The sequence below is a fragment of the Bos taurus genome, chromosome 27, assembly GCF_002263795.3.
Source record: "Bos taurus isolate L1 Dominette 01449 registration number 42190680 breed Hereford chromosome 27, ARS-UCD2.0, whole genome shotgun sequence".
NCBI lineage: Eukaryota > Metazoa > Chordata > Mammalia > Artiodactyla > Bovidae > Bos > Bos taurus.
The window spans coordinates 22916969-22931005 of record NC_037354.1 but is presented as its reverse complement, the minus strand read 5'-3'; the positions used below and the strand labels follow the sequence as shown (position 1 = coordinate 22931005).

Sequence of the window (14037 nt, the reverse complement as noted above, 5' to 3'; positions counted from 1 at the left end):
TATATATAAAATATATATTACATACATACATATTATGTATTATATATAATATATACATTATTATATATATAAAAACAAACACAAATGCACCTATAAAATATAACTATGATATATATATATCTTATGTATAACATATATATACTATTATATATTATATACATATACATATGTATTATATATTACAGTATAATGTGCACTTCACCATTGCTTAGCATTATTCGTGTGTGTAGTCAGTTTAAAAGACTTAGTAATCCATAGTGGTTCAGGCATATGAGAATTATCAGGCACTGCTCGTATGAGGGCAAAATGATTAAAATCTTTATTCATCCTTAAACACTGAACAAACAATTCAGTTTCAAAGAATTTATCCTCAAGAGATATCATGTGCACAAAGCTGCAGGTACAAGAAAGTTGATAACGACTCTGTTTAGGTTCACTGTATACAACCTAAATGTCCAAAAGTAGGGAACTAATTGATAAACTATGTAGTTTAATAAATGGACTATTTTAGTCATTTAAAATATTATAGGACATTACTGAATAGCATGAATTAAAAGTGAGTATTAGATATCCATTGGAGAAGGAAATGGCAACCCACTCCAGTGTTCTTGCCTGGAGAATCCCAGTGATGGGGGAGCCTGGTGGGCTGCCGTCTATGGGGTCGCACAGAGTCGGACACGACTGAAGCGACTTAGCAGTAGCAGTAGCAGTAGCAACAGTATTAGATATCCATACGATATGCATAAATATCTGATTTCTTAAAATGGCCAATACAATTTTTACTAGTCAAAATTCCATATGGCAGCTTTATTTTCAAGTTGTACTCGCCTTTACTTCCTCCTCTTACTCTTGGGTGTTTGAGTGCTAAGTTACTTCAGTCCTGTCCCACTCTTTGCGACTCTATGGACTGTTGCCCATCAGGCTCCTTTGTCCGTGGGATTCTCAAGGCAAGGATACTGGAATAGGTTGCCATTTCCTCCTCCAGGAGATCTTTCCCACCCAGGGATTGAACCCATGTTTCTTATGTCTCCTGCATTGGTAGGTGGATTCTTTACCACTAGCACCGCCTGGAAGCCTTTTTATTTCTCCTTTGCCCCAGTTAAAAACTCAAACTTACTGCTTAATACGCAAAGAAATTCAGGAAATGTCACTTGTCTTAAAGTTTTCTACTTTAACACATAAAGGGTTGTGCAAAAGTATTTTTCTAAAAACTGAGCTAGCTAACCTCACCAAGATGTATACAATTCTTAAATGGCAGCTGTATCTCAATTAGATGTTATCTTAAGTAGAAGTATTTTGTTATCTACTTTAGAGATAAAATGACTTTTCATCTGAAGTGTAAAGATAAATCAGACTGTCTTTGAGATGTTTTGCTATTCCTGTCATTAAGTGTTGAAACAGAGTGACCACTTTACAGAGATATAAGAGAAAAGATTCAAACTTGGCTGGAAGTTTGAAATAATTAAAAATTCAGATAATTTTGAAGGTGAGATTCCATGATGCTTTTTTCACCCACCACGCAAAAGAAAATGATGTGTAAATAGATTGGTTGCTGAAATCTTATTCCAATACACTTCTCTTAAAGTCCAGAATAACCAGGATAATTATCAATAATTAACAACAAATAATTCATTTGATTTATCAGTCATAAACTTAAAAGAAGCAAGCAATGAAACAAGTTATTCACCAATACTGTATGCGTTTTGTGCTTATATTTGAGGAAAGAAGTGATATTTTAACACCTGTGCGTAAATAAGAAGCTGAGTCTATAAATGAGTATTTTACTTGATACAGAAAAACTAGTAGCATTTATGGTTGTGATTAAATTGTCCTTAAACATCACCCTTTTCAATTTTTATTCATATCACATGAGATTAATAGCTCCTAAAACCTATTATGTTTTAATTTCTGATGGAAATGGGCAACTCGCCTTACATGTGACTTCACCCACAGATGTGAGTGAAGAGCTCCAGGGCATCTCAGATTCACGAGCACTACATCCTACTTTCTGCACGTGCTTCCTGTCTCTCTGCTTCTCAGAGCCCCAGGAAGAAGGTTTAGCACAAACAGCACAGGAGAGTCATCCCCAAGTGCCTCGCCAGTTACCTTTCAACCCAGGGACGAAAGAGCTATTGAATTATGCAACAGCCTTGATCTTTGAGTTAGCCAATTGCTGGAGGCAGTTTGGAACTTCTTTTTCAGTTTGGCCACATTGCAAAGAGGAAATTACTTTGCCCTAATTTCAAGTCATTTGTATAGTGTTCCCTCACACAAAATATTATTGATCCTTAGATTTACCCTGTAGGAAATCAGAAACTAATAAATGAATCAACTGGTAACAATATAATGATGACTATTACTACTACTAAACCAATATTAAGTCAGATAACACCCCCATTTTACAGCTGAAGAACCCAAGGCACAGACAGGCTAAATAACTGACCCAAAGGCATACAGCATTTAGAGGACCCAAAGTTAGAAAAGCTAATTATGGCCTAGGCACAAATACACTAGTCCTAGTCTGGTGTGTTTATTTTGTGTTGTTTTATTATTTAGTCGCTCAGTCATATCTGACTCTGTGACCCCATGGGACTGTAGCCCGTCAGACTCCTCTGTACATGAAATTCTTCAAGCAAGAATACTGGAGTGGGTTGCCATTTCCTTCTCCAGGGGACCTTCCCTACCCAGGCATCAAATTCACATCTCTCTTTCATCTCCTGCCTTGCAGGCAGGTTCTTTACCACTGAGCCACTAGGGCCTGAATTCAAGACAGTAGGAAACCTATAGTTATTCCTCCTTCCAAGAAATCTCAGTTTGTTAAAAAAAAAAATTTATTGTTTGATGAAACATGTCAATTATCAGTTAGTGTGGTGGCAGAATAATTGTCTTCCTCACCATCCCCCCAAGGATCCAAATCCTAATCTCTGAAACCTGTGAATATGCTGCCTTAAAAGCAAAGGGGATTTTATTTAATAGATGGCAAGTGGACCTAAAATTGCTGATCTGACTACTTCAAGATAGGAAAATTATCCTGGGTTATCTAGGAGGGTCTAAAATAATCACAAGGATCATTAGAAATGAATGAAGGAGTCAGAATATGGAGAATCAGAGAGGTGGCAATGTGAGAACAGCTTGGTTTGCTATTGCTGGCTTTAAAAATAAAGGGAGGGGCCAGGGGCAGAGGACTATCAAAGGCCTCTAGAAGCTGCAAAAGGCAAGAAAATGGCTTTCCTGAAAGGAGCACGATTTTAGCCTAGTGAGAAACGGTGCAGACTTCTAGCCCCTAGAACTGTAAATAATAAATATGTGCCTCCTAAGCCACTGTTTGTGTAATTATTACAGCAGCAACAGAAAATTAATGCATCTGGTTAGTAATTGGAAAATGACAGGAACCCATTCAAGCTTATAATATTTTTTCCTTTCTCCTTTCCTCTTTCCCTTCTAATCTTTATAGTGAAATGAAACATTGCCCTTGTTATGATTTATAGGAACATGGAAACTTTATCTACTTATGCAAAGCATACTGACACAAAACTCCACAGGTGAAATTAGGAATAAAATTCATTTTGACACACTCTAGCACGTTCCTTTTGAAGACAAAGGTCAGCCTGATTAATGACTATACAGTTGAGTTAAAAGTAAAATTAGTTCTTTCTCAAATTGCAATAGACCTTTTAAATCACAGACCAAGATTATGTTACTGTTTTTCCAAAGTAATTCTAACATCAATCATTTATCTCAATCTCTTCTCATGACACTGTTTGGCTTATTCTAAGCTTTCAATTTACATAGCTACATGAAGATAGAGAGTTTATCCCAGGAATGCTCTATGATTTAGTTGAGAAAGTCAGATATGTAGTATTTAAGTATGCTCATTCCTCTTTACCGCTAACTTTTTCTAGACTACAACTGCTTGAAATAATGACCTAGGTACTAAATAAATCAGATCCTAGAAGCTCTCCTTCTTGTTACAGAAATCCTAATTCCGGATCTGAATGTATTGTATACACATGCATATATTGACAAAGATAAAATGAAGTGGAAATGAGACTGGACGTTAGTGAGGAAAAATAGATATACTTCCTTGTCTGCTATTGATAGCTGCATGTATTTTGTGAAAGTCACTTAACTTGAGACTCAGTTTGCAAAGTGAAGATAGTAATACATATTTTCCTAAGTACTAAGGAGCAAATGAATTCAATGTAAATGATTATATCCTGTCAATGGTAAAGTTTATGCCAACATGTTCCTAATTACATTTTTTTGATTTGTTGTGCTGCTTTATTTTTTTATGTTCCAAAATTTAATATAGAATTCATTTCCTACATTTATTTTTCATTTTACTCCTCCTTATTGGGATCATACATACTTTTCACTTAAATGCTTCTGAAAGACTTACTAAATTAGTTTTATTACACTGGATTAAACATTATTCAGTATTACATAAAATGTTCAACACTATCTTGCATATAGTTATGTGTGTGTGAGAAAGATAAATGATAAATAATAAAATTTAGGTCTTTACAGTGGGTGCTACAGTAGGAAGAATGCCATTTAATTAACTAAAGTAGTGCCTTTATGTGTTATAATCATAATAATATCTAACATTTATTGACCACTTTCAATGAGTCAGACATATGCTTTACATGGATCAGCTCACATTAATTCAATGAAAATCCAATGAGGTATAAATTGATTACGATTACTCTTCCAGAAAGCAGTGGACCTGTAATGCCAGCGGCAGCACTGTACATGAAATCTTTCCAGCAAGTACAGCCCAGCCTGTTTCTCTGAGAGCCTTTTCCCCCATCTTCCCCACCTGACACTTTAAAACAGATACACTGACATGAAACTTAACATTTGTATTCAGTGACAAGTTATCATTGTCCAGATCTTATTTTGTTGAATACATTTCTGATGGCTAGCTTTTAGTGGGCTGAAGTTAGAATTTTTCTCTTAGTGTTTTCCATCATAACAGTAACTCAAAAATAATATATAAATAGCCAATTTTTGTCAAACTGGGGATAAAATCTATAGCAATGAAAGAGGATTGGATATGATATATTTATTTGGCTTAGAACTTCATTTGCACATTTCCCCCTATTTCTCTATTTTTTTAAAAAACAGATTTGGCTAATGATATTTTCTTTATTTAAAGAGTGCCACTTTTCATCATGACCTCTGGAATGCACACACGTGCTACCACTTTGAAACAATAATTAGTGCTTTTCTTATCTGAAATTTTGATTCACGAGGAATATAAGTAACTATAGACTAGTTATGTTCTGTGGAATGCTTATGACTTTTGAGCATTTTCAATATGCCTATTAAATCAGAAAACACATATGATCTAAGTAATGTTAAAATTAATTACAAGAAAACAATACACATAATCGCTGTTCTTGAAACAGACTGGCCAGAACCTCATAAATCTGAGCATCTTAACATTTTTTTCAACACACTTGTTTGGCAAACATCTTCCTCCCTTGCATAATTCTTATCCAAATAGAACTGTAATTTGTAGTAACTGTAATGAGAAAAGAAAAAGAAATAAATGACATATAGATTAAAAAGGAAAAGATAAAATTGTCTTTATTTGCATAAGAGATGATTATCTACATAGAAAAGTCCCTGAAGTCTGCAAAAAATTGCTATAACTACTAAGTTCACTCTACTAAGTTCACTAAAGTCACAGGATAAAAATATACAAGATAATACATGAAAAAATCAATTAAATTTTATATATTAAAATAAATGTATAGAATCAAAAGTGATGAATTCTGTACCAATTATAATTGCTTCAAAGAAAATTAAAACATGAAAACGTAGATAGAATATGTATGCTGGAAGTGACAAATGTTCATGAAAAATGTCAAAGAAAGGCTAACTAAATGAAGATACATTATTTCATGAGCCAGAATAACTGATATAGCAAAGATGTCAACTCTAAAATTCATGTGTTGGTTTATTCCTATCAAAATCTAAGGAAGTTTTTCTTTTTTTAAGGCATAGAAATAAATATTCTAAAATGTTTGTTTCTAAATTCTCTATCTTCTAGGGCCTCTGCCTTTACATATATATATTTCAGAATATTTATCCCAGATGAATGAAACTTATGTTTATAACAAAACATGTACACAAATATTCATAGTAGTTCTAACACCTGAACAACTCAGATGTATGGTTAAATGCACTGTAGTATATTCATACTAGGGGCTTCCCTGTGGCTCAGATGGTAAGGAATCTGCCTACAATATGGGAGACCCAGGTTCAATCCCTGGGTTGGGAAGATCGCCTGGAGAAGGGAATGGCAATCCACTCCAGTATTCTTGCCTGGAGAATCCCACGGAGAGAGGAGCCTGGCGGGGTACAGTCCATGGAGTCACAAAGAGTTGGACTTGACTGAGTGATTGACACTTTCACTTTCACATTCATACCATGGGATACTGCTGCTGCTAAGTCGCTTCAGTCGTGTCCAACTCTGTGCGACCCCATAGACGGCAGCCCACCAGACTCCCCCGTCCCTGGGATTCTCCAGGCAAGAACACTGGAGTGGGTCGCCATTTCCTTCTCCAATGCATGAAAGTGAAAAGTGAAAGTGAAGTCGTGTCTGACTCTTAGTGACCCCATGGATTGCACCCCACCAGGCTCCTCCGTCCATGGGATTTTCCAGGCAACAGTACTGGAGTGGGGTGCCATTGCCTTCTCCGCCATGGGATACTGCTGCTGCTGCTGCTGCTGCTAAGTCGCTTCAGTCGTGTCCGACTCTGTGTGACCCCATAAACGGCAGCCCACCAGGCTCCCCCGTCCTTGGGATTCTCCAGGCAAGAACACTGGAGTGGGTTGCATTTCCTTCTCCAATAATAAAAAGAAGAAACTATTGATATATACAATAAAACAAAAGAATCTCCAGGGAATTGTACTGATTGAAAATAAAAAATCCTCAAAGGCCACTATAGCATGATTTTATATGTAAACCATTCTTAACCTGAGAAAATTATAGAAGTGAAGAACAGATATACAATTGACAGGAGTTAAGATGAGGGTAGTTGTGGTCCCCATAGGGCAACATGGGATCCCTGCGGTGGTGGAAATGCCTGTGTCTTAACTGTATCAATCTCAATATCCTTTTTGGGATATTATACTATAGTTTGGAATATGTCACCATGGTGAGAAACTGGGTTAATGTTGCATGGAATCTCGCTGTATCATTTCTTACAAACACATGTAAACTTTTTAATTTTTTTTTTTTCAAAACAAAAGTTTACAGTTAGTGTTCAGTTGGGAATTTTCCTCCTATAGTCAGAATTTTGGGGTTTCTACCTGAGCACTACTACCTGGACACTTAAGCCTATTCAAAAGGTGTTCTTGAGCACGTTTTGATTTTGTCAAAAAAAGTGATTAACTCACAGCACGAATGGAAGGGTTAAAATAACTGGAGTTATCTAATCAGGTCAGTGAAATCAGGGTTGAGACCCTATTTCAGTGATGAAATGATGTATCATACAGAGTAAAGTAACCAGAAGTTTGACACATCCACTGATAAAGAAAACAAAAGGATAAATGGAATAGACTCAAACTGCAGGATTCTTTTCAATCAATAATACAGAAGGCCTGTGCTTCTCTCACTCAGCAGGGGCTACAGTCTTCCACTGTTAGCAATCCAACTACTCTAAAACCTTACTTCATGTTTTATCAATTCAGCAATTGATATTTAAGAGGAATAGTCTAAGGGACCACATAGTCATTGATATGTCTAGACTCTCCAAGATTTACCATTATACTAAAGCCATATCCAACCAGTAAAGCTGAAGAAGCTGAACGATTCTATGAAGACCTACAAGATCTTCTAGAATTAACACCCCAAAAAGATGTCCTTTTCACTATAGGAGACTGGAATGCAAAAGTAGGAAGTTAAGAGCTACCAGGAGTAACAGGCAAATTTGGCTTTGAAGTACAAATTGAAGCAGGTCAAATGCTAACAGTTTTGCCAAGAGAACACATTGGTCTAGCAAACACCCTCTTCCAACAACACAAGAGAAGACTCTACGCATGGACATCACCAGATGGTCAAAACTGAAATCTGATTGATTATATTCTTTGCAGCCCAAGATGGAGAAGCTATATGCAGTCAGGAAAAACAAGACCAGGAGCTGACTGTGGCTCAGATCATGAACTCCTTATTGCCAAATTCAGACTTAAATTGAAGAAAGTATGGAAGATCACTAGATCATTCAGATATGACCTAAATCAAATCCCTTATGATTATACAGTGGAAATGAAAAATAGATTCAAGGGATTAGATCTGATAGACAGAGTCCCTGAAGAACTTTGGATGGAGTTTAGTGACATTATACAGGAGGCAGTGATCAAGACCATCCCCAAGAAAAAGAAATGCAAAAAGGCAAAATGGTTTTCTGAGAAGGTCTTGCAAATAGCTGAGAAAATAAGTGAAAGGCAAAGGAGAAAAGGAAAGATACACCCATCTGAATGCAGCTTTCCAAAGAATAGTAAGGAGAAATAAGCCTTCTTCAGTGATTAATGGAAAGAAATAGAGGAAAACAATAGAATGGGAAAGACTAGAGATCTCGTCAAGAAAATTAGAGCTACTAAGGGAATATTTCATGTTCAGACAGGCACAATAAAGGACAGAAATGGTACGGACCTAATAGATACAGAAGACGTTAAGAAGAGGTGGCAAGAATATGCAGAACTATACAAAAAATATCTTCATGACCCAGATAACCACAATGGTGTGATCACCCACCTAGAGCCAGACATCCTGGAATGTGAAGTCAAGTGACCTTAGGAAGCATCACTATGAACAAAGCTATTGGAGGTGATGGAATTTCAGTTGAGCTGTTTCAAATCCTAAGATGATTCTGTGAAAGTGCTGCACTCAATATGCCAGAAGTTTGGAAACTTTCATGAATTTCCTCATATTTCTATTATACCAAGTGTAGGAAGTTTTACTTTAACAAAAATAGGAAACATTTGAGTCAGGGCTCGGAGAAATAAATCATGGAGAAGATTGTTAGTAAGGTGCTCAGAGGAAGCAGCTATTTTCTTGAAGATGGCATAATTCATTTGAATATTCAGTTCTTGAAAGGCCTGAATATTCATTGGAAGGACTGATGCTGAAGCTCCAATACTTTCGCCATCTGATAGGAAAAGCCAACTCATGGGAAAAAACCTGATGCTGGGAAAGATTGAAGGCAGGAGGAGAAAAGGGTGACAGGATGAGATGATCAGATGGCATCACTGACTCAATGGACATGAGTCAAGCTCCGGGAGGTAGTGAAGAACAGGGAACCTGGTGTGCTGCAGGCTTTGTGTGGGGTCGCAGAGAGTTGGACATGACTAAGTGACTGAATAACAACATAGTTCATTATTTATACCTTTCAAAACCAATCCGTTTTCACCTGGAAATCTGGGAGTCAGAGTGGTACTCCTCTTTAGCATCTCCAAGAGCTTTATCCTCACTAAGTTTAAAAAACATCTAGAGGCCATAACCGTGCAGACTTGCTGCTGAAGCATTTCCTCAGCTCACTGGGCATGGGGGAGGATGGAGTGGTTGGTTGGGAGCTGGGGGGGAGAAGAGCAAGAAGAAGAGGGGGTGGTGGAGGAGGAGGCTAATTAAAAAAAAAAAGCTAGAAAATTGAGTGATTTTCCTCCCTCATAGCTCAGTCGGTAAAGAATTTGCCTGCAATGCAGGAGACCTGGGTTCACTTCCTGGGTCGGGAAAATCCCCTGGAGAAGGAAATGGCAATCCACTCCAGTATTCTTGCCTGGAAAATCCCATGGACAGAGGAGCCTGGTGGGCTACAGTCCATGGGGTTGCAAGAGTTGGACACGACCTAGCGACTAAACTAACTACAGACTTAAAATATTACACTAAAGAAAATGAAATGACTGCACCTTAGAATCCTCAGCAGCTGATCTGATCATATTTTTTTCAGGTGCTGTTCAGACCTAGCAGCTCTATACTGCAGGCTGCATGCCACCAGGCTCTTGGCATTTGGACAGCCCAGAGGAACAATGGCCCTATGTAAGAGAAAGGTTGATTCCAAAGCTGACCTCATCACAACCTGTCCTGAGTTAACAGACAAGAGCAAGGATGTGAAGACCAGCTAATAAAAACAAACCAGAGAATATTGATTCCAGCCCAGAAACATAGTGTTTAATTTATTAATAAAAGGCAGCTCTTTGGAAAATCCTGTCTTCTGTTGTCAAACAAGCATTGGGACCTTTCTATCTTTCCAATCATTCAATTAGAGCAGAGACAAGAGAATGACACTCTTGGCTTTCAAGCAAGCCTGAGGGCACAGGGTGAATACAGGATTTGGATGCACTATTCTTTCAGAGTGCCAGTTTTAATTTCTGATTAAAAAAAGAGGTCCTTTCTTCTCATACATTCAGCTATTTTTCACTTTTCTCTCAAAGGCAAAATGGAGAGATTTAACTCCACCTAATGGCTTTTAATTTAACATGAAAGTATCCTATAGGGCTAAAGTCTTTCACTTTATAAAGTCAAATAAGTTGCACTTTGTTTTCTAAGTTAATATACTACTTGGAATACAAATGAAAGAACAAATTACAGTTGACTGATCCTGCCTGAAAGCCCTAAATTTAAGAGTCTTCTGAGTGTAAAAGTTTATATCTTTTATTTACTGACCTGGCCTCAAAAGATAATTGCATTAAGTAATATCTTTGATCAATATTAGGGAATACAAATACAAAGGAAAATAAATTGTCAAGTATGTGTATATGAGCCAAATGTGTGAAACGCCCATATATTCAATGATATAGAGTTGGCATGTTAAGATCATATAAGTATATTCAAATTAAAATTTAAGCAAAGTATTATTGAGCAAGCGAAGCTATATCAAGAGTAAAAAAATTACAAGTTGAAAGCATGTGATTGATTACGGATCAAGCTGATGGGGTAATGAGGGGTGGTGCTGTTCAGGGAGCTGTTTTGCCACTTCAGTTCTACTCTCCTGCACCCTAAAAGTATTTAAATGCCTCGAGTACATCCCTGCTATGTTTCAATAGAGGAAATTTAAATATCCTGAACTACACTAGATTTGCAAATATATATAGTCACAACTGATTTTGTCTCAGGAGTATAGACACACTTATTGTCTAAATAAATTCATCTACTTCTGTTGACCTGAAAGAGAAGTCCATGTATGAAACACCATTTTTCTTAAAATGTAAACTAGAAAGGATCCATTTTAATCCCCACGGATATCGCTTAAATAGAAAAATTTCTTGTCTTAAATTTAAAATTCTCGAATCAACCTCACACAGATCTCTTGCCACACATAACTTTGAAGTCTTGTCAGCACCACTACCTAATTTATATGAAATACCCTGGAGTCACTGATTCTTTGTAGTATTATTTGTTAAATATTCAAGCACTGCTTTAAAGTACATATGAGGCTACTAATCAATCCCGGTGCCCTTAAACTGCATGCTACGCTATGCACAGTCTTCTCCTCTAAGCACGGGAAATTCTCAGTCATATTTGCCTTTGATAACTTTATCTTCCTTTATTTTAGAAGTATCACAGGAAGAAAGAAAGCCATTATAAAGTTCATCTGCGGTATTCTGGTAATGGAGTAAAGGACTCTGCAGGAATTTGAGAATGCACCCAGGTATGTGTATGTTTGTATCTGTGTCTGTGGATGTATCTGGGCTCTTCCGTAAGGAACAGGAGTGTGGCTAGGTTCTGGGAGAGATTCTAATCATGTTAAAGTACTCCCCAACTTAGCACTTAGTTTTGAATGATGTGGAGTCCCTTGAATATCTACAATGGTTGAAAAGCCAGGGTTACTTATTACAAATGCTTTCATTCTTCCCTCCTGTGTTAAACCGCCATCCTTTACAAAAGTCTGCCTGGATTCTATAATTATGACCTCAAAATCAAATTACTTTTTTAATATCTTCTGGAGTTATATGATACATCAATATATTATAAAACTGATTAATCAATTTTTGTGATAATACAGATCAAGAGAGTTATCAAAGAAAAAACTCAAAGCTGTGTGTATACATTTGAGACAGGGAAAAATGGAAAAAGAAAGCTAGAGTGAGCTACATGTATCTAACCATGTAGACATGACAGAGTGTACCACGCCTCCATCACACACACATTCACACACATGCACACGGAGAGGAAAGAGAGAAAGTGACTAGGTCAGCAGAGATGCCGCCAAACACAGTTACGTAAAAAGCAGAGAAGAGGAGTTTGTTCAGAGAACGCTCTCTTCTGACTTAAGAGCCCAATTCACAGTTCAAGGGTGGCTGCCAGGCTACCAAGAAAAAGAGGACATATGGTGAGTACTTACTTACCTCAAAGAAAAATTAAAACAAAACCAGGTAATGGGTCTAATTTTGTGAAGAAAGTATTTCACTGCAACAGTTATGAGGAAAATCAAGGTAATATAAAGATCAGAAAAAGAATTCTGTGAGCTCATAAACACTGCTAAGTGCTCTAGAATTTCCCTTTACTTATGAATACAAAGTACTCAATGTGAATACTTGAACATGGATGAAATAATCTTTGGATAAGTGTAATATCCTAAGAGCTATGAGGATTACATTGATATCAAAGCTGATAACTGGCAGGTACTACCAACATGCAAAAATTGTTAAATATTTAAATCACAAATGCCTAATCCTCCTAAGTGCGTTTCTACCCTGGTTCCTGACTTGCCCGTCAACTAGCAGCTCAAATATTATCACCAAGGGCCCTATAGTCAATGACCTTTCTGATTTGTCTATGCCCTTTGTCAACCCAAATCCTCATGCTTTTTAACTTAATAAAAAAGGTTTTTGGTTCCCTGTCAACTCAGGACTTAGGAAAGCCAGTGTTTACCTCATGTGCATGATTTCTTCTCTGACCTTCCAAGGAGTTTTTAGAAAGAGAATGAGGCTGACAGGCAGTCATGAAGACCAGTCCAAACACCAGCCCAGTCGTGCACACTCCAGCTACTCAATACACTCACAGAAGAAAGAAAGGAGGCCCTGGGGGACAGTGAGTCTGGTGGTAGTAGATTGTGAGCCAGACCAGAGATGCCCAGTGAGGATCCCCATTTTGCGATCCTTGCTGAATTTAATTGCCATCTACTTGTGTATCTTTCTTGAAATCCACACAAGCCCTCCTATCTGGGATATTGGCAATATTATCATTACTAATAAAAATAGAAGGCTAACCTTCACAGTGTCTTCATTATGTGTCCAAGACATTCTAAACACACACATGCATAGATAGGCATGTGCACACACACACACACACACATAATTTGAGCACTAATAATAATTATCATTTCAATCATTTAGATTTAAGAAAAATAGACAGCATAGAATTTACTCAAAATACTGAGTGGTAGAAGCAGGATTAAACCCAAACAGCCCAAGAGCTGAGGTCATTTATTTACCATGTAAACTGCTCTCAATGGCCTACAGTCTCCATTTACCTAAATAGATATTACAGGTATCCCGTGAACTGTCCCCAAACTCAAATTTGGGAAATGCTAAGCTACACATATTTCATTTTTTAAATACAGGCCTCCTTGAGTATTTTAAAAATATTTTAGCAAAATAACATGTATTGTGGTTATAACTCAGATAATTCAAAAGATATTGTTCTTAAACTGCTTAAAATAGTCTTAATAAAATTCTCCCCTATTCCCAATCCTGCTTTTCAATTTCTGCTTTCTTGTTTTTTGCTTTTACTTTTTCATTTCAGCTGGTGGTTGACACTAATGGCCCTAATATTAGAATAATGACTTTAATAATGTCTCCATAATAGGTGATTAGCACTATTTCTTGATTTATATGCTTTGGAAGACAATTATGAGCTCTAAGGAACAAGAATTTAGTTTATTTATAACCTTTCCCTCTACTTCAGTTGATATTTACATTTTAGATCTTCTTTTGCATATCTTTTACTTTTAAATAATACCTCTAGATTATAGTTATCAGTCACCTTGAGTCTTTGCACCCCACCTTATCTTCCACCATCCATAC

General features: G+C 36.9%; 1 protein-coding gene and 1 long non-coding RNA gene across 2 annotated transcripts in view; both read right to left on the bottom strand.

The window, feature by feature from the left end:
• SGCZ (sarcoglycan zeta) overlaps positions 1-14037 on the bottom strand; it is a 178249-nt gene that overhangs the window by 42942 nt on the left and 121270 nt on the right. The gene's annotated exons all lie outside the window — the stretch shown is intronic.
• Positions 5347-12512, bottom strand: LOC132344091 (uncharacterized). Its single transcript, XR_009493207.1, has 2 exons — positions 12358-12512; positions 5347-5527 (listed from the first exon to the last, which is right to left on the bottom strand). It is a non-coding gene; the product is annotated as an uncharacterized lncRNA (long non-coding RNA).